The sequence below is a fragment of the Teleopsis dalmanni genome, chromosome 1 (assembly GCF_002237135.1).
Source record: "Teleopsis dalmanni isolate 2A chromosome 1, ASM223713v2, whole genome shotgun sequence".
In the NCBI taxonomy this organism is placed as follows: domain Eukaryota; kingdom Metazoa; phylum Arthropoda; class Insecta; order Diptera; family Diopsidae; genus Teleopsis; species Teleopsis dalmanni.
In genome coordinates, this window is record NC_051846.1 from 229200001 (window position 1) to 229223434 (window position 23434).

The 23434-nt window shown below is 30.0% G+C and overlaps 1 protein-coding gene across 1 annotated transcript in view; it reads right to left on the minus strand.

Moving 5' to 3' along the window:
• The window catches only part of LOC119672575, a 33058-nt gene extending 25524 nt beyond the window's left edge, over positions 1–7534 (minus strand). The window contains exon 1 of the mRNA XM_038083664.1: positions 6835–7534. The gene's annotated coding sequence lies outside the window, so the exon portion shown is untranslated. The remainder of the gene's footprint in view (positions 1–6834) is intronic.
• Positions 7535–23434: the final 15900 nt, after the last annotated feature.

Sequence of the window (23434 nt, forward strand, 5' to 3'; positions counted from 1 at the left end):
AAATGTATATAGAGTATCTGTTGAAATTGATATGAAATCTTATCAAATTTTGTCACACTGATCAATAATCTGTTATAAAAATCCAATTTTATGCCTATAACACAAAAATTCATTAACATGTAGCACATTAGTATATCTTCCAATGAGATAAATGTTTAGAAACGTTGGAACTCCAAAAACTTCTTTAGTATTCTAGTTAAAAACAATAGTTTTAAAAATTTCTTTTATAGATTTTAATAGGATTATAAAAATAGTATATTTTACAGACACCGAAAAATAATAATATTTTATGCAAAAAAATGTATAGAAATTCCTGTTCACAGAAACCACTTAAGGACGAAAAAGGCTGGATTTCATCAGTGCGATATGGCCAGATTAATCAAAAAAAAGAGGTTATAGTCGAAGGTTTTATTATATTCTTTTTATCCATTGTACAATTTCTTATCCATCTTCTTATCCATTATATGAATAATAATTGGAATTGTATTGGTGAAAGGTTGTATCCGGAAAAAGGTAGCAGTTAGGCATTATAAAAAAAAACCAGTTTTAGATGATTAGTAGTGCTATTATTGTACTCTTTATACGAAGATATTAGCTTTGTTTCATATGTATGACATTTAGCAAATTGACTTATTCGTTAGTCTTTATATTAAGATATTTAAACTTAAACCATAAAATAAATACTCTAGATTCAAAGTTACCTATTAGATAAACTTTTCTAAATTTCGAGTCTGTATACCACTGTTGATGCGATAAGTGTCTTATTACTCTTATTACTATATGAGTTTATATCATATATCATCTTAAGATCAAAAATTTTAAAGTACACCTAAAATTTATGTAAAATATATTAAAATTTCGATATGTTTGAAGATTTCCTTTACGAAATAAAACTGATTGCAATATTATAAATAGTTTAAAGGAATTGAATAGTTTGAAAGGAATTGGTCTTCAAAGAACAGTGGATTGTATGATTAAATCGAATCTATTGAATCGCCTATAAAGTGAGCTTACCAGAGCTCGAGAAAGAAACATCGTGCCTGGGGTTTCGCAAAATTGCGAAAATTATGGAATAAAAAAAGTCAATTATGTTAAGTCAATCAATTAGTCAATTAGGAACCTCATTATTCAGTCTCCATTTACTTCGTCCATCGGTTTTAGCGAAAAACACGAAAGTTATGTATACATATAATATATATACATATTACATATACACAAATTACATACATATATATAGACATATATGTTTTGTGGTTGTTAAATTCTGCAACCACAAAAAGTCCTCAAACTCATTACTACTCTTCCTGAAATATTAATCAAAATTATTTAATTTTAGTTTAAAATACATAATTAAGCATAATTAAGTGTGGTACACTTCATTGTTGACCCGAATTTATCAATTTCGTTACTTAAATTTTATTTCACTTAATTGCATATTTAATGCATTTAAGTACCTCAAAAGCGCAGCAATTAATGCAAATGCAAACAATCGGAGCGGAGCGGAGCGTTCAGTATTCGGCACGTACAACAAATTGTGCGGTCATTACTCGTACTTTTATTGCAGCGACGCTTCATTGACTGCAATTCTGAGTGCTGAAGTGTTTATTTAAATTAATTTCGAGAATCATTTCAAAATTGTCATTTTATACATTATTTTATGAGGTTTTAACAAATGTAATAAGTTGTCAGAATTTTATTCAATTGAATAACTTGTAAACTCTAATTTATAATATTTAATTATATCATATTTATTTTAAATACAAATATGAAATAAATGTTGGGTATTACATACATTCAATCAATATTACATACATTCAATATTTCAGATACATTTATATATTATTGAATTTTAAGTTCTAGGTGAAAATTATATGTTTATATTTAATATGATTAATCATGTAAAATAGGGCCAGATAAGATTGCGGGCCAACACAAATCACTATAAAGACTGGAGGGCCTCAGAAACAAATACATTCGTTCGTAGTTCTTTTGAAGAAATATAAAGATACGGTTATAATGTTAAATTAAGTTTTATTAAATGTCATTTATTTAGTATGCCATGAAAATAAACTAATGTAATTTTACTAAAATACACCAAAAGAAAATTTGCATAATTGTGGTAGATTAGAAACATGGCCCTGGATAGCCCTAATGTAAAACATAAAAATATGTTCCTCTGACAATACAAACTTCTACATTTAATATATACGTACTTTGAGAGTGCAATGCTTTTAAACAAAGCCAAAATTTTAAAGCACTCTAATAAGTCGCACTGGAAACTGTTAGTTCTGGACTCCAAAACGAGTCTAAACTCAACTCTTACGAAATGCACTATTTTTATTTGTGCTTCTTATAATCACAATTGTTAAGTAAACGTTGTTGGTTTCTAAACCCAACAGTATTTCCTAACAATGTGGAAATACAGACACCATAAATGTGGTGTGCATATTTAAAATGCATAAAAGTATTTCTTAACTGTTAAACTGTTGTTAACTAAATGATTTCAGACACCTCAGTTTTACCCTATTCCTTCTCAAAACCTTGTAAGGAGTTATTCAATGTATATACTAAAAGTAAATCAATCAATCAATCAGATTTTCAAATTCTAGTACCTATATATAAGAAAGGTTCTGCGTCCACTGATATCAAAAAGGATTACAATTTCATAAACTCACGGACTTCTTCAAAATAATTATCCAATCTAAGTTTGTACGTCCCAATTAAACATTTAATCGGATTGCTATTAATAAAAGAATAGTAACCTCTTAACAAAGCTCAATTAAAATTAAGAGATTAAGATATTATACTACATTGAATACAATGAGTGGTAAGTTATTTGAATGCATATCCAAATTGTTGAAACCTACAGTGCTCACTCGCAAATGTAAACACATTAAGCATCATTCACTTCTTAGACTAATAAGAAGGTTATATTATGACCTTATATTATATATAAAATATAATTTTATTTGTGTTTATTGTAAATAGTAAACATCACTAAAATTCGTATGAGACTTTAGATATATGTTAATAATAATCTTGTTAATAATAATCTTAACACAGTGAACTCTAATTTAAACAACTTTCAACATGTCTTAGATATCATTTCGTAAGTTATATTAAAGAAGTTATATTAAAGTTATATTATATTAATATTTAACAATAAGAATCAGAATAAACTAGTAATGTAACATAAATCCATATAAATTAATACATTAATGCAGAAGGAATATATATATAACTTGTCACAATGAATTGGTAAAGGGAGCTAAAATTATTGTTCTTTAGAATATTATACGTCAGTAGTGGATACTAAAGCCATTATTTTTCCGCATCGATTCCCCATAATATAGTAAACACATATCCGTAGAAATAAAATATAGATCTTTGGTGAATCATACTCCTTTTTAACATTATACAAATAATAGCTGTCAAAATCATAATGGTACTACATTGATGTCCTTTGAAATAGTTAACACATACCTATGGAACATCGATAATAATGTATGTCGAATAAGATCTTACAATTTAATTTTTTGAATTGTGCTGACTTCTAATATAAGTAACAGAGTCCATCTATTTTTAGGAAATATTTAATATTCTAAAAGGATCAGAATTTTTGTTAAATTATTTCGATTTGAACCTTCATTATATTGATGACCAATTGCATTAAGTTTTATATATGGTATATGCAGAATAATTCATATTACTAATTTTAATAACATTAGAATTTTTTTTTATATTTATTTTATATAATATATTTAGACGAAATTAGACTACTTGAGCGATTTGGACTTACAATGAAGCAAAGTATAATGATTTGAATAGGTTTTATGCAGTACGCTAACATAAATGGCACTGTCAGAATACAATTAGATGTGCCCAGAATAACAAAGTTTTTGAGTGATATTTATGGTACTTGCAGACCTATGTTTTTGTAGAAAGAAATTTAGTCAACAAAAAGAAAGAAATAAATTATCGCTTTGAAAACTACCATAAGGAAAATTTTTATTTTAAAGAAAACTATGAATTCTTCAAGACCCGAGGACAGGAACGAGTCACTTCGCAACAATTCACCCAAAGTCTACAGAAGATCAAGAAGTCTCTAATTTAATTAGTGACGGGATCAATAATTTATATCTAAGAACATTTTTCTGAGCCAATATCAAAGTTAAGCAAATATATAAAATCATCAATTTATATCTCAAGATCATTTGCTAGTCGCAGTTCAAAAATGTGCAAGCACATGAAATGTGGCATCAAGAACTCAGGTTTTGGTGACTATCTTTAAGGCAAGATTAATAACAAGTGTGCATATAGTATGTAACAAAATGTCTCTCTATCTTTCGAAGAGAAATAATATTCTTTCAGTTCAGAGAATTATACCTGGTTTATATGTTTTCAAAGACTGAATTGTCTAATTAAAAAACTCGCCATTAACTTTAAGTGTTTTAAGTTATTAAGATATATTTTATTGTTCACGGAAAAATAAATATTATTTCAAAAACAAATATTGAGTTCAAGAACGAATAAGCACTGCGGGATCAAGAACTCAAGAACAAGATCAAAACATGCATATAGAATGTGACAAAAATATTCATCATCCTTCGCATAAGAGAATGTGATTCTTTCAACTCAGAGAGTTCTGCCTTTACATACCTATTTTTAAATGAGTGACTAGATAAATTCTCAGTTGACCCGCTAAGGAGCTGGCTATTAATTGCAGATCTCTCCTGCTTTGTAAGCAAAAAATTCCTGCTATTATGTACTAATGGTAAGTATCATTATGCTTTATCAAGTACATATAATTGAGAGAAGAAGAGTATGAAATGAATCAGTACTCTTTCTTTCTATTTATATCTCATATATCTAAATTTTTGCTAGAGTGATTGAGTCATTTATTGATCAAAACTTAAAGGAGAATCACTACGTTATACCTATATAGATTTTAGTTAAATTGAATTATTTGTAACTGGAAACTAATTTCAATTATATTAATAAGAGCATCACAGGTATATTCCTCAGAATTCTTTAAAACCTAATGTATTTTTGTAATTTTTTAGTCACGCTATATATTTTAATAGAAATAGTTTTCATATTAGCTTATTTTAAATCAACATATCTTCACCAAAACGTGGAGCATAAATTCGTAGTTCAGGACTGCACTGTCAAGCATGCTTTAATGAAATCTGAGATATATTTTAATTATAAGAGGAATAGCGCCGTGATTCATAAACCCTTAAGAAGCTTTTGCCATAAGAAATCAGTGCTAAAAGAATTCCAAAAATTGTTATTCATACTATTATATTTTGAAAGAGATCCATTAACTGGTATTTATTCTCTGATTCAGAATAGGCTATAATTTGTTAGTGTTTTTGGTTCAACAATAAAATTTCTATATATGATTTTTATTATAAAAACAAAGAAGCTTTTGCCTTAAGAAATCAATGCAAAAAGAATTCCAGAACTTTTGATTCATACTATTGTATATTAAAAGAGATCTATTAACTGGCATTTCTTGTCTGATTCAGAACAAGCTATAATTTGTTAGTGTTTTTGGTTCAACAATGAAATTCCTATCACTATTTATTTAGATTTTTATTATAAATACAATTAAATATTTCATGATGATTATAATGATTTAATACTATATCCTCAGCAAATTCTAACTGTATTTTTTAAATAGTCTTATTTGCTTCATATATGAGTAATGGTAGTTCATAATAATACACACTATAAGCGAGAGACATGTAGTCTGCATTTTATTTGGTGAGGATAAAAATAAATAAATGTATTATGTTTATAAAAATGGTTAAAAGCATCAACTTCAATACTTTATATCGTATACTTGAGACGAGTGTGGAATGTGGTAAAATGACAAATAATCTGTAATTGCGAGAAGCAGATTTGTATCTCCTGTTCAGCCAACCAACTATCGTATCGTATAATTATAACAAACAAAGAACAGACAACAGCGTTGCTATTATAAAAGGAGGTGTGATGAAACTTGTGATGAAAACTTTTTTAAAAATAATGACTAATTTATTTATATCATTTAGAAATCAGATTTCCCAAACCTTTATTTGACTTTCGGATATTAAAACTAAAGCATATATGATCTGCTTAACAAAATTTTATAAATATTTCTAAAATATTTTAAAGATTTTTGTAATCATGAAATCTTGAATTCAGTGTTAAGTATCAATATTTCATTATAAATTCATAGTATGTTCATACTATCGTACTTAACTTCACAAATATATAGTAATATGTGGTATTTTTCTCACAAAATTCGTCTAAATAAATGTTAAAAAAGTTTGGTGAGTATGTGTAGACTTAGTATTATTTCCAATATATACTTTAAGAATTAAAATTTTTATTTAAAAATTGATTTCGATATAAATTGCTTCATTAAAATTTATTTCTTAGCTCTTATGATAATATACTCATATTATTCGAATTGAAAGAATTCAAAATTAAATTGCAATTATTTTCAAGTATGTTTTTAGCATTTAAATTGAAATAAACTCTTTGAATAATATTTTATTTTTAAAAATAAAGTATAAGTATCTAATAATTCTAGAGCAGCAAATCTTATAGTGACTTATGCTGACCTGAAACATTTTTCTTTCTCTTCTAAATATAAATAATAAAAAATAATGTTTTTTGCTAATCGTTTATTCGTTATCGCTGAAGTCGAAACTTAAATGGAACAAAATATTTTTATACGCAAAAAATATGCCAGAAGTGCAAAACGGGCACATCATCCCTTGTAAGAGATACTCGACCCGTAATGAAATAAATATGAAAGTGATTTTTATATTGCGTATTTACCTTTTTTTTTATAAAACTTTGCTTTCAAAGGCGACCGAAACGGTTGACTAGGCAAGCGATGGTACGCAATTCGTTGTCTGACAAACTTCAGTAAGCGAAGCGTATGAAGCGTTAGCGTAAGCCAAACGATGCGCTGCGATGCGTAGTAGCGATGCTGCAGATACAAAATTACAAACGCAACTAAAAATTGAATTCGTTCCAGACACGAACTTAGTTTTTACAGCTTACAGCTTACAGCTTATAGCAAAACACACACACCAACTCACACGCGTTTCTTCTACGGAATAAAAATTCTTATCTCGAAAATACAAGAAAAAAATATCTTTTTTCAGTTATTTAAGAAAGTATATTTCATATGAGAAAGTTCGCAATATAAAAATTAATTTTTATAATTCTTTTTAATTAATTTGAAATTTATTTTATATTTATTTTTGTTGTAGATATTTTAATATATTTTCAATTTCCGTAGCAGTCACTCTATTACGGATACAGATACACTGATTTATTATGCGCTTGCCAGATACACTCTCGACTGAGCTTACACCAACGCACACCAGTTACACACGTCCGCACTCAACTTTAACGATGGATACTGAACAGAAATTATCCTTCTATGATTTTTTTCACTTCATATGAAATTTGCAAATTTGCGCTTTTATCTGAAATCTTAACTGTACTCGTCGCACGCTGCAGATGAACTGAATTCGAATTATTGCGAATCTTCAAGAATAGCAAAAGTATTCGCTCGTTTTTATTGCCGGAGCAGGCAGACATATGATAAGCTCATTTTTTCTAAACACTCAGTTATGTACTGTGCGCAGCATAAAAGTAAAATTTCCCTAAAAAATCCGAAGTATCTACAAAAAAGCCCACAGGATATTACTCACAGGACACAAAGGCAGTCAGAGATGCGTTGTTATGCGTTATGCTGCGTTATGTTTGTGTTATACGTTGAATGAGGGCTCTTTGCCCGTTCTCTGCACTCCCAAACTTATGCTCCTTAAATGTCCTTGTTTGTTTGCATGAGTTTGACAAATTGTTGCGCATGTTCCAAAAATAGCATTTTGACATTTTATTTTTATCCTTTTATGAAGGATAATAAAATTGAGTCATGCCAAAAATACACACCGGTGCAAAGTGCTCAACATTTGTTCTTTAACTCACTCTTTAAACTCAATTGCTTTAGGAGTGCATTACTCATTGAGTGCTTTTGACTTTATTGCAATGAGTTTATAAAATATAAACACTACATTAGAACCCGCATAGCCGATGTAGCTTATCAGTAGCTTTGTTTTATTTATATTGCTCTGTAAAATTGCAATACTTTAATGGCAAGCTTTGTTAATGTGTTTTTCTTAGAATGCGTCATTCAATATGTTTAAGTTCATTGATTTGAAGATGTTTATATAATGTCTATGAGGTGTAAATTACATTTTTAGGAATTGATAGAAAAATAAAACCATATTCGTACAATTCTGAAAACCACTAACCATTAATAGTCAATACAGAACACAACAGCTGATAATTCCATAAAATAACTAATACATCAATATTTTTTTAGCAAAATTAAATTAGTCTCCTTTCATTAAATTAGACTCCTTAAAGAGTAACAAAAATCATTTCAGCACTTCTCTAACATTTCAAAAATGACTGTTTTATCGAAGCCAAATCTCCCTGGACCATTTCATTGCGGTCTGTGTACAGTTATTTATGCCAAACAGCGTCTATCGAAACATTTATCGGCACATTATCTTGATATGTTGAGATAACATATTTTGATATGTTAAGAACATTGGTTATGTCACATCATGTCACGTCTGTCGATTTAGTTTCACCATATTTAGAGTCTATAGTACTTATTTTCCCATTTTGGCAGTTCTTCTTATCAAATATTCTCAATACAGATAACCAATGTTAGCAACATTTGGTTACAGCATATTCTTTTGACACCACCATATGGAGAGTATTACATCATAAAATATACTCAACTTTTACGATATTTAGATAGTTTCAAAAGATTAAACCACATACCTATCCAGGTATGTTTTTGTTGCCATTATGACTTTCCTACTTATTTGCTTATAAGTCAGTATTTTACAAATGCAATGGAATGGAATATATTATTACCATTAATTTGGCTGATATTTTTTATATAAGCTTCTCTAATAAAACAGAAAGACCCATATTTCGGGAAAGAGTTTCAAGCTATTTTGTAGAATATAACCCATAGGGTTATGAGAAGATACATTCTAAAATAATTTTTAGGTGGACATAACTCAAACGACAGGTTTTGATCTGTAAACGACAAAGTTTACACAGTTAACTGTGTTTTAAAGATATATTATATTATTATATTACATTATTATTATATTATATTTTTATTTTAGTTATGACGATAGAAACTACCATATATTGATTAATATAAACTATTGTATTTATGTATTTTGAAGCCACCTTATGAATAGTTTGAGTAAATGTGATTATTTATATATAAGTACTAGTATTAAAAAATTAATATAAAAACATTTTATAAAAAATACTTGAATGTGGACTACTATTAAAACATTTCCCGCCGCCAATGCTCAAGCAGAATCTTATTTGAATATCAAAATGTTTAAAGCTTTGATCAGCATAAATAATATTTAAAGCTTACAATAAGTATGATATATATTCATTAATATTCATATATTCATTCCAGTGTCAGTGCACTTAAGCACTTTTACTCTTTCTTAACTCGAGATATTTTCAAAACCCCTCTTTACCCCTCTTGACCAGATTATTGTTTATCACTTCATCAGACTAAGCAATAATTGACCTCAGATCAATTGAGATTTGATAATGTTTCTAAAAACAAAAAAAAAGAATTCAGTTGACTTCAGCGCTGACTTCAGCGTTGTCACTATCGTAATGATTTGGACAACATTTAATATATGAATCATCAATAACTATAGCAATCATCGGATTATAGTGAGTAGTTTGTTAAGCCTATCTCTTCTAATTACAGCTTCTAACAAATATTAGATATGTAGTAAAATATATAATGACACAAATAATTCTGATGCAGAAATTACAACTTTTGAACAATTTCGTCATGTAACTCAAACTAATTGAATTAAACTATTCATTAAAATTCTCTTATTAATTATCAATAAAAACATTCAAAGTGTTAAATACATCCTTGGATGGAATAACATATAAATCTTTAATAATTATTCAATTATTTATTGTCTATGTCAAATATTTTCAAAATAATTTGCATATTTTGTGCAACAAAGCCATAAATGACATCCAAATATTGAGATAGTATCCTTACTATAACATTCACATCAAAGCAAGTCAAAATATGCCAATATTTGTTATGCTCGTCCCAAACAAAGGTTAAAGAATTTTGATTACCGCAGTCCACAAAGTGTAAAATGCATAAATGATTTAATCTCCTTTCACAAATATTAGAATCGACTTCAAATCTGATTATTTTACCAAAAATAAATTGACTTTGAAATTATTTTGCATGTAATGTGTCCTTTAATATGCAAATCTATTTGAAAATCAACAAATTATAAAATTACTAAGGACAATAGTGAAAAACCATATATGACTACAGCACGGAAGAGTTTGTTGGTATCGGATTTACATATAAATATTTAAAGCTTCATTTTGTATATTTCTTATTAAATATTAAAAATAATTTCAGCAATAATTTCATAGCAACTCCGAAGGACAAGTAACATCCAGATATTATACGGAAATTTCATATGTGAATATGCAACACATTTCAGCTTATCAACGAACTTGTAGGCGTCAAGCTGCAATCTGCTGAAATCAACGCATATTTCAGTTGCAATGCAGTTGAGCACTGCTCCCATTTATGCTGCAACAATTGCTACTTACTGGCGGCAACAGCAACTTAAGCACACATATCAACAATTATTTGACTACGGTTGTATGCCGCAGAACAGTACTGCCAGTAACCTTTTGTGGCTTTATTGAGGCAGAGTTGTATGTAAAATGTTGTTCTCGACTACGACGCCTTATGAGCTCAATTATTTTGATATGCCATCCCATGTGTTTACTGAGCTTTATTGTTAGCTTCTCCGGCTATTTCACTGCTAGATTGGCATACTTTTACCATTGTTGCGTTCGTTTCGCTCGGTGCAGTTGCAATGGCAAGTGCAACTGCAGTTACAGCTCTGTGGCTTTTGGCTTCGTAGTGATGTTTTGAAATTGTCGAAAATTGGAAATGTGGAAATGTGGAAAATGCCTTCACTGCATGTAAGTGCATTGCAATTTGGCACCAGTGCTCATTGTTCAATTGGACTTTTGTTAAAGTTTAGCTGGATGAAATGGCTAAAATAACTGTGGTAAACGTTGGCTGAAGTGTGGTAATACTAGACTGAAACTTCTTTGGTGGTCCTTTTAACTAAACTGCTGCATTAATTTTAGAACAATTAAATTGCTTATTTCGTTCACGTAATTTGTTGTGGCTTTGACGGTTAGTGGCGCTCACTAAGCAAATGAAGCCTGCACTTAATTACGAGGTTTTGTAATTGATTTAAAATTAGTCCTCTATTAAATTGCTATTGTAAATTTTGTTACTTAACTAAGCTCAGTTAATTGCTAGTTAAACGTCGGAAATGCGAACCAAATAGCTTGTAGCTTTCAGTTATTTTGAACAACGTTTTTATTGTAAAGAAATTGACAGTGGGAAATAAACAGTTGTTCATTAGATTTTTATAAAAGAAAAAAAATAAAATGAATATATAAAACAAATAACTAGAATAAACATCCATAGAGACATATGTAACTGGCATCTCTCAGAAAGGCTATATCAACTGTGGTAGAATAGTCAAATCTATTTTCAGTTTAATATGTGACTTAAATCGGAAGTATTTCTATGAGGTGGCATGGGGTCAAACTAGGCTCATGTTGTAGTATTATCTGTAAGACATGTCTATCGGCGCTAGAAGAAAAGTGCCAAAGCATGTCTTGAGTCTATGTGTCTCCAGAACCAGCCTTAAGCTTTTAGGTTTCCCCTTATGTAAAACACTCGGCAATATATCTAACATTAGCATTTGCCAGTTTATCAATGCTTCCGGCTTATCTAACATGACCATTCTTCTGCCTGCTATTACTAGAAATTGTGCATAAAATTTTTTTAGTTCAAATAGTCTTCTTAGTTAATTAAGGAGGTTTAATTCCTTCACCATTGCACTCAGTAAAATGTCAGCAGATCCTACTTATGCTCCCTCCTCAGCTTATAATAAGCTGAGGAGGGACTATTCGTTAAGTCCATTATGCTGAATTTATACAGATTAATAAATATGTAAACAGAGACAATGTGGGTCTATTTAGCAACCCTGGCTACCGTACAATATTCGTTGACAGAGAGCAAAGAGGACAGTGAAGTGTAGTAAGCTTTCGGGATACGTCGTCGAAGCAATTGATATAAAGTCGTCACGATAGTTGATTTTGAAGTTATCGAAGAAGTTATATTTTTACATTATATTATATAAATTATTATATATATAAATATATATATTCCTTCTTAATATGATTATAACTTAATTAAATAAATACAATACTAACCTTAACTCTAACTCTTTACATATATTTACAATGAAATGTCCTGTATAAAAAAACTAAAAAACTAGAAAACTAGAAAAGTTTTTTGAAAAACAGTTGAAATATTATTTCAATAATTCATGCATATAGAAATGACCGTTCAAATGAAACATTAAATAATAAATTTGTTTAACTTTTATTGTACAAATAAATTGAAATTAATTCATTATGAATTATTTCAATATTTCTGTCAAATAATAATTAATTGCTATTGACTATATATATAATTGTTATATACATTATTACAGAATTTACTTACATATTAAAACCAAACGCATGTAAATAGAACCACAAGAATAATTGATGGAAAACAAACGACAGCCACCAATTTCAGATATTAGGCAAATAATTAAAAATGAAAAACGGTATTTCACTTGGGGAGTGTATTAATTAAATTTCAATCCTAGAATATTTAAGCAATCAAGCATATTTCTATTGAATGTGATTACCGCATCAGATGCAGTCAACTGTCAACACCAGCAGTACCACTAACACCAGCACCAGCACCGGCACTGGCGGTGTTGGCTCCAGTACTAACATCAATTTGAGTGTTCCTAACCGAACATCAGCACCACAACGGCATCGCGTTGCAAATGTAATTTAAGTTTAATTAAGTTTACTTGACAGTCGCTTATTAATTTCGAAATTATCAACACATTTCCTTTACGTACCAGTGACGTGGTTACAAATACTGATGCGACCACACTTACAGATGCAGAAACAGTCGCTGAAACGTTATTGTGGTTATACAAACAGAAATGTAAAAGCAATATATTTTGTTGGAACATGTTGAGAATGCGGTGATCCATTTCGGTCCTTGATATCCTTAACAATAACCAGCGACAAGTTCACGTGGGTATATCACCTCAATCCAAACCAATTTAAGCCAACCCATTTTCATAGCGAATGTGGCACCACACACAAATTGCAGTATGAATAGAGAAATAACGAAAAAGGTGAAATGAGAGTGGAGTGACTTCAAAAAAGTATTGGTAAAGTACTTTTATAGAAAAATATAAGAAAATTTTAAATATTCCATTTTTAATTGTCGCAAAACCAAAGTCAACTCAAATTGAACATAATAGCAACTATGGAGTGATTTGAACTTTATTTCTTCAAAATATTAAAATCAGTTTTGGATTTACAAGCACTCATATATATATAGTAACTCTTATCTTTGCATTTAATAGATAAAAATAGCAATGCAACTTACAATCCTTGTTGTGCATGACCTACCTTAGTTTTCAGGGTTCATTTGCATTAACTCAGATGAGCTAAAAAAATGATTCATTTCGTATTTTTGTTTGACTGTTAACCTCAACTCATCAAAAATGATAATGTGATTGGAAGTACAGAATTTCAAAATAATAGATTACAGTAGAAAGGTTAAAGAACCTTTCTGTTACTGCAAATAGTAACAATAAAGAAACATTAAAACAAAACAAACAAAGAAAAATGAGACATTCAAACTGAAAAATTGTTTACAACACGCAATTTTCTTCCTCTTCTCTTTCAACCTTACCTTGCAATACTCTAGGGTGCATACGTCGAAAACAGACTTTGTACTATGGTTCTGTCTAGTTTCACATAAGACTTGCCTCGTAAAAATACTTTGGGCGCTAATGAACTTAAGTCCACTACCTTGCATTATTTAGCTATAGTCATATATACATAATTTTTTTACTCTTAAATTCAAATTTTCTTTGTCTAACATATTTATCAATCCAATTACCATGCTTCATCTTCTTTAAAGTGTTGTTTTTGGATAGATAAAAAAATACAATAATATGCACACAGAGATTTCTTAGTTAAAAATTTACGTCATTAGGAAAAATATCTCAGGTTCAATAAATTTAAAATGATTAGAACGTCAGTACTAATTTTATTATTTTTACCCTTAAAAATTTGATCATTTATCTATCTATCCATCTATCAATCGATCTATCTTTCCTTTAAGCTGATTTAAGCTTTAAAAACTCTCATTATTACATAAGTAGAACAATACAGGATGTAGGGTAGGTGGACCGAAATATTATTAGTAATATCAATTTATAGTTTCATCATTATTTTGATAAAGAAATCTTTTCTAGCCTTTTTCCACTACTATATTGGAAGGTCTGAACATATAATGTATGGAATATCAAATATGACTGAAGCATATTGTGATATATGTACTTTGGGAATTTATCATTTGGTTTTAATAAAGTATGCTCAGTTCTGTCTCAGAACAAAAATTATAGAAAGTAGTAAATCCTTATCTTGTTATTGCATATCTAAAACCAAAAAGTTAAACTGTAACTCCTAGCTTTGAACGCGGATGATTCGCTCACTGAAGATAAGAAAATCACAAAAAAACACAACTTTGTCTCAAGCAGAAACTTATGTGGTACATAAGCACCAGACACTAGTTCTACTTTACTTACTTACTTATTTGGCCAGAATAACCAGTTTCGGCCTGACGCACAATGTCTCTCCAAGTGGTTCTGCTGAGTGCGCATCTTCTCTAGTCTCGTACATTAAGTTCGGTTATTGGTCCTTCAATTTAATTACGACGATCTACCTGTATGCTACCGCTTCAAATACCTTTTTCGTTGGAGCATCTTCATCCATTTACATAATACACAAAAGCCTGATAATTCACTGAATTATGTCAATATCGTGATAAAGCTTGTGCTCATTCGGTTGCAGTCTTATGTTAGTATGCCCAAAATGTTACAATCACTTATAGTGTTATTTGAAAAAAAAAAATAATACCATATCTGTCGATGTAAATATTTCAATAACCTCCCCATATTTATCTAGTCTGAAATACAAATTAAATAGTGATTGTGGGCTTCGCTTGTATTAAATGAACTTTTTCACTTTTTCAAACTAAAATTAATACTACAATATATATATTTTATTAGCCGACCCCTGCCATAAAAAAAAACTTGGAAAGAGTTTAATGTTCCACCAAAATCAGCCGAGGCAAAATAAATAGAGGATGTATAGTGAGTCGAGCATTGCATGGTTATATTGAATACGATGGAATCTACTTTAAAGAAAGCAATACAAATTTTGATTAGTTGGTGTTTTTTGTATTTTAATTAATAATTGTGAGTACTTTGGACATTGACTCCATATAAAAGATAACTCAATAACTCTTTATCTTTGGTTTCCGCACAATAATTTATTTGTATTAAGAATACCGTCTCAATTTGCTTAGATTCTCAGATATTAAAAGAACAAATGTCACAAAATGGTGGTTCCACCACATCTCATATACAGAGTTTTATAGCATTCTCAGATTTGAAGAGAATATATCACACAAATTTCTGTCTTCACATCTTATAGTTAGCGTTCTATAATATAATATGTTTAATTATTCTAATAGAAATAAGTAAATTTTAATTATTACTTAATTTTTTCCTAAAAAAACCTTAAATATAATTTTACTGAAATTATTTAGCCCATCACAATGAAAGTAAACGAAGCCAATATCTACTCATGTAAATAATATTTCAAAAATAATGAAATTTCTTTCCTCTGAAAATCCTCAACAAATCAATCTTCTTTCGAGCGTCGAACAAAAAGTAAATAAATATTGAAATGAATAAAATAGGAAATTGTCAAAGTATGTGAAAGGGTGAGAAAATACTCACCAATAAATAATATTTACAAAAAATAAAGCAAAATATAAGAAATAAATAAATACATATTTCAATAAGGAAGAAACTCACAGGACCTGCGACCAAATAAGAAAGGCGCAATTGATGAGGGAAAATTGAAAAAAGGACGAAAGGTTTTGAAATGCAATTAAAATAAAACCAAGTGAAATAGAAAAATAAACGAAAAGGAATAAATAGCATTGGAAATAAGTAGACGTACAAGCGATGAATAAATGGACCTAGCCAGGCATTGTGGTTATGGCCATTCCAGAAACAACAATACCAAATAATAACAATAATAGCAAAACTTATAAATAAATATACAAGCATACATATCCAAACAAATATATAATCCGAAATACTTATACATTTGCAAAACCAACATTGCTTGGTCTGGTTTTACTGATTTCAATCTTCTTGAAGTGATTGATTGATGGCCACTTGTGGCATTGTTGCCAACGGCAGCAGTTGAGCTGCTGGAATAGTAGTCATAAAACCTGCGAAAAGTTTATGCCAGAATTGTAAAGACGCTCTTTTTTACAGCTACTTAACTGAAAGGTATTGTATACCGTGCTGAGGTGTAGTGTTGCGGGGGCAGCGCATGAGCTAGAAACTGCAATAGAGAATTTACCTAAAATATATGGCGATATAAAAAGGGCAGGTAGATAAGCATTGTTTGCATATTCATCTAACAACTAGAATGGCCATAAAAAATTTGTGCTTTGGCTTAAGTGTGACACGAATGGCCACATTTGTCTCCAGCAAACGGAAATACATTATCCATTAAATTCTGCATTGTTTGCATGTATGGGCACAAAGCCAAAAAATATAAAAAAAGTCACTATTTTAACAGTATTTGGCTTAGCTCCTTCTAAAAACAAATACGAATATCAGTTTCCCAAAATATGTGAAGGCGTGTGTATGAGAGTATTTGTTTTTGTATATATAAGTGTGAACCTTGCAGCATCATATCAATCATGTTGGGATTAGGCTTGAATGTAAAAAAGGAAAAACAAATTTTAATTACAATATTACTTAAATTGCTTTATATTTGCCTTTAGGGCTTCAAGAAAATCACAAAATGTTTTTAATGAGAAGAAGAATAAATTAGAAATATTTTATAATGTACATATGTATCACCCCAAACGTCAAACTCAGTATACATCCTTCAAATGGAAATTTTGTGTATTTTCTGAAAATTTCAATTAATGAGAGTAAGGATTTTCATGCGGAAATGTAATAAAAATATCAAATCACTTATACACGATTAAATATTTAATTATTTTGTAAATTAATTTTATAAATGTGGTTACGATTGCATAGAAATAGGCGGTTTAGCAATGTAATATACCACAGTTTTCACTGCTGACTGCCTACGCAGAAATCAAATGTAATTTGATTTCAACAGCCTAAATGTATGCAAGGAAAATTTTATTAACGCGGATTCACAAAATGTTTACATTGAAATGTATTAAAAAGCACTTTTAGTTGAATAATTGCGAATCAAAACCTGTACATCGCATGTATATTTCTGACAGAGGATTATAATAGCATATAGTCCGTTACTATACCAGAGAAGTGTATAGTACGGGACGATCTGCTGTTTCCCTTTAGCAAAATCATCATGCAAAATAATAAATTCTCTTGATACCGGTTTAGACAATCATAAATTTAGGAAAACAAAAATAATAAATATACATAAGTGGGAAATTAAGAGTAGCAAACTGTAGCAGCTTCAGATTTTAATAGATAACTATTCTAAAAAATTATTTTAGCGACACGCCCAAAAGCAATAAAACTAATGATAATAAAAATAAATAGACCATCACGGTTCATAGATTTACTGCTTTGCACTAGAAGTTAATAGCAAAAAGGAATAAAATGCATTAATTATTCTAGGATATACACAATTTTATCCGATAACATGGAAGAAGCACTAACGACTGAGGTGAATAGCTATTTAAAAATATTCTACTTAAATATATTCTACAAGGCTATATTAAAATGTTTTTAATGTTTACAAACATCTGTATACATATTCCAAAGCAAACAACAGAAGACAAAGCTCTGTGAAGACTTTTCGAGGTACCATGGTACATTAGAACGAATAACATTCCCAGGGACATCAAGATTGATCCGATCAAAAAATACATAAAGGATAGAACCTTGAAATTATTTGCGAAGTCTGACAGACTTACCAACACCGCGTTATCCAATCTCAGAATGGTTACAGGCTCCTCGGGGAGGTATGCAGATCTGAGGTCAATTATTGCTTAGTTTGATAAAGTGAGAAACAATAATCTAGTCAAGAGAGTAAAACTGCTCAGGTACACTGACTCAATTAGCCTCAACATAATAATTAACAGAAACGTCATTGAATTACAAAATAGATCTTAAGAGATTTATTAGATCTTGAGAGATCCAAACGGAACATTTATATTACTGATTGGAAAGTATTTCAAACTACCTGTTTCAAGCATAAAGCGTCAATCAGTAATCAGAATGTAATAATGCAAACACTGAATCTGTACATTTAGTGTTGAGTGTGAGATTTAATTTCCATATTTGAGAAATAAATTTTTGAAAAACCCTTTCTGAATAAATCGCTTTAATAAGGAATACATGTAAATTTCTCCTCATTTTACAACTAGTATCTAAGTATCTTCTATTTATTATTGTAGTTAGTAAAGATAAGTATATATGTAAAAATAAATACTACATCTTTCTGGAAGTTCCCTTAACTATCTCTACAGGAATTTAAACTGGTACCTCTAAAGATACATCTAGGCAACATCTGCTTTTTCAATTCCTTTAATGTTTCTATGTTGTAATGGTATATCTATGGTTGACCCTATGAATCTTTGAATGAAGACACAAGGAGGTAAGTAGAAATGAGTATTACTATAAATCTAGAGGCATTCTCTTAATGATCTCTACAGGAACTTAAACCGGTACCCCTTAAGACACATCAAGGCGAGTACCAAGGCGGATAAAATCGCCTTATTTATTCCCTTTAATGTTTCTATATGTAGGAATCTAGATGAAAATGATGTCATGTAGCCGGTTTAGCTCGTCATTTGCCTCTCTATATGCTTTAACTAACTTTGATTTTGTGATGAAAGGCTATGCTATAGCTGTTATTGATGTGATTTGCAATTATCCAACATATCTTTCTTCTTTCTGCGTATACCCAAGAAGAACTCAGTCATCGACCTTTTGATTCGCTTTAATGTTCTTATGTACTGGAAGTCTGATAGCAAACATAGGATAATGTATTCTTTTATTATTGAGAAATATTTTAGCTAAACTCACGTGCGATTCTTCTGAAACTAGAGTGAATTTCAGTGGAGCATTATAACAGAAAGTTGACAAGCATATCAGATAAAGTCATCTTATTCATTTTAACAAGTAAAGAAATTTAATTTTAAATGCCATTCATCATTACTCAAAATATACATAACAATGGCAAGAACTATTGCAGTGGGATATGTTAAATATTTATTACTGCTGTAATGTGATTATTAGTTTTGACATTAAATATGCACACAGACTTTGTCCACAGCTCAGTTCAGTGTAAATAATTTGTTGGGCAAATACAAATACTTTAGTGTTAGAGACACAAAAGTTTAGTGCGCTCAATTGAAATTTATTTATTTGCCAGATCTGCAAATATAAATGTAAATTTCAGTGCGCACTGACAGTAAAACGCCTAGAAGTACACAACAATTAATTTCAATGCTCAAAATGCTGTAAAATTTAAGCGTAAAATATGGCATGGAAAATAAACATTAATTTCCCATAAAGCAGCTTTGGTGATAGTTTTGCGTTTTGTTGTAAATAAAAACTATGAAATTTCGAATTGTAATTTTCGGCTAAAACTGTCACAGGACGTGGAGAAAATAGAAAGAGATTTAAGCTGTCAAATGTCGCATAAAAGTGCATAAAGCAAATGCATTTGTAATTAACAAACGGTGAGTTCAAAAATTATGTGCGCAACACCTCGTCGCCACGTTTGAGTTGATGACATGCGAATTCCTTTTATTTGCCCTCTGGACAATCGAAATAATTACTTTTGCATTATTAAATTTTATGTTACACAGCACAATAGCAGCAACGGCACCAACTGCAGCAAATGCAGCAGGGCTTGCATGCATCCTAGTGCACACGACAGCACAATAAAGTGCAGTGGAATTCTGTTGAAAGCACGAAGTGCAGTGAAATAAACGTGCGGACTGCCAGTTAGCTTATTAATGTATGAGTGACTTTACGCTCTCTCGACACAAATAAAAAAAGTTTTTAATTCATTATTTAGAAAGCAATTAATTTTAGCATATTAAAAAAACACCAATTTTGCTATAAAATAAAAGAAATGTAGGTCGTTGCATATATAATTTTAGATTATTATTACTACTATACGCAGCTCTACTGGACTTAACTATTTTTATTTATTGACGCGGATTTTAATGTGTAGATTTCATTATATTTAAAACCTCTAAACTGTCCAAAGTACATAAACCAAAATTGTAAAAGGCAATTAGAGGCGGCCTGAGCAACCTCGGCAGCAATTGGTGCATTTGCTGCCCGCAACTCATGTGACAAGTGCAATGCATTGGCATTTGTTAGCGCACGCCTAGTGCAGTTGCCATTGCTGTTGTTACTGATTTTGGCAATTTAGTTGCTGTTGCCACTTTCGACGCTACCGTTGAAGTGCAACACAAATGCATTAAAATTAGATTTTATGTGCCCACAGACTGGTGTGCTTCCTGTACCTGTGATAACCTTTTGTGCTGTTACAATTGCCTTTCAGTTGCATTTATTCAAATTAATATTGGGAAATGGCACGCAGGCTTTTATGGCCACTTCGTCAATGCTGCATTGTTCTCCATTGTAATCTAAATAGTTGCCACAACCATAGCATACCTATAGTAAATATATAAATAAATAAATAGAATCTGCGATAGCTTTGTCAGCAGTGTCGATTTGAAAATGTTAGGTATAGCAGTTATGAATATTTGGTAGTAATAATTGCAGTTCTATTTAATGTTGAAGTAAACATTTACACATAATTTATTAAATTTTATAAATAAAGTTATGCTTTTGATACAATTTTCGGAATAGTTTGGATTATGTTCAGCAAGATAAAATATTTTAAAACAATATAAATATTTCCCAAACACAAGTCAATATTATATATATTGACGATTTGTGGAGCATAATGTGTTGATTTATATCAATTCATCTTATTTATCTAAGATAATTATCTATTTTTAATTATAAATTTAAATTAAAGTAATTTATTACTATTAAATAATAATCTTATATTCATCTTTAATTAGGACAAATTTTTGAGAATAATCCTGACTAAATGATTTTACCGAAAAAAGTAAAATCATCTGCAGTATGTAGACCCATAGAAGCTTCTATATTAAAACTTCCTATGTCCTATGTCCTTAGTTATCACAAATTGATTAAATACATTTTTAATATACCTGATCGATGTTTGATGGAATCAAAACTAAAGAAGCCAAAGAACTTCGAAACGTTGGCAACTTTATAAAACACGGACTATATGCAAATACAAATAAATATAAAAATTATATATAGTTTTTTTTTTAAAGTTTACGATAATAACTTATAATAATAAAAAAATAAAATAGTATTGTCACTATGTTACTATGGATACTTTTTTCACAACTGCACTGAAAACAAAAATTTGAATCAATAAGCGCAATTAGGATGCGACTCCAATATCAATTAATTGGAAATTTTCGTAGACACAACTTAATCATTAAACTGATTACCTAGATTGTATGGATTGGAAATAGTCCACTTCCTATTTCGATGCTTAGGTGCTTGCATAAAATATTGTTGTTACCAAAACTAATCAATGAGTTGGCCGAAAAGTCCTTGGTTCAACGAGAAGTCCTTGTATTAATGACACCAAAATTAATTAAAAAGTTGGCGGAGAATTTCTTGGATCGAACTCAGAATTTAGCTCTCGTGGATTATAAGACCTATTATCTTTTAAGCTAAACCTCACCCACTAACATTTGCTTTCGGTTTAATCTTTGAAGATATATAAATGCCATGAAAATGTGTAACTTCACAGACAGCTAAGAGACTATCAAGGTGTAGTGTTTCTGTAAACTTTCTTTAAGATACCTTAGGTTCTGTTACGACCACAGCAGGTATTACATTAGTTACACTAGGAATGTTTTTCTGAGTGTCTGATTATTTTGTAATTGATAGCAACATATTTGTATACAACTTTATCACAACATGTTTAGTTGATTTGTAAGACGTTATACATTCTATTTAGTTAAGAATGGCTCTAGTGAAAATATCTTCTATGCAATGTACGTTTCAATTCTGAGCTCAAATTCCAATAACCTCTGTTTTCAGTTCTCTAATTCTTATCAAATTATTGAGACATTCATAGGGTGACAACCATCGATCCATCTGACATAAGAAACTTTTCAGTGAAGAATATTTTTATATTTAAGAATATTATATATTTAAGTAGTAAGTAGTAACAAATGGTTGCAGTGAAAATATCTAACAGACATAATGTTATGTTTCAATTGCAAGCCCAAATTTCAGTAGTTTATGTTTTTATCTAGAAATTCGAGATAACTAAGATAATAATATAGTGTGATTTTGTCTACTTGTCTGATATAAGGAATTTCAAAGTAAAGAGCATTACGGACGTCATTCATAAGACGGTTTGTATTCTGCTCAGTTAGCGACGGTTGTAGTGTAAGACATAATGATCGTAATGTTCCGTTATAAATAGAAGTTGAAGTTCCTGTAGCTTATCTCTCCAGTTTATATTAAAGCTAATCAGAATTAAGTATTCTCATTTATATTATGAAAATGTATAGTTGTTTAGGCTAGCTTTAGGTAAATCATTTTTTTGCCTAAGAAAGATTTGAAAATCACATAAATGTCCACATAAATCTTGGGATTTTTATTCTTTCCAATTTAGCGTTAAAACTAGCATAAAAATGTTTGCTTACCATTACTAAGCATGGCTTATAGTGCGGCAAAGTACTATTGAAATTCAGCTGGACAACAATAAAAGTCGTTATAAACGGCAGCACTAAATTAAAAGCTCACACGTGGTACGTGATCTTTAATGTTGAAAAGTAGCCATGCATTCTGACCGCAATGCAGGAGCAAATATATTGCCATATACTTCAGTGCACTTCTGAAATTAAGTGGGTGGAGTGCACATAGTGGGTGTTGGAAGATAACGTTAAGAGTTGTGGTCAGTTGCCCAATGCTATACAAAGATTTATCTGTGGTTAAATGCATGTACACACTTTGCAACA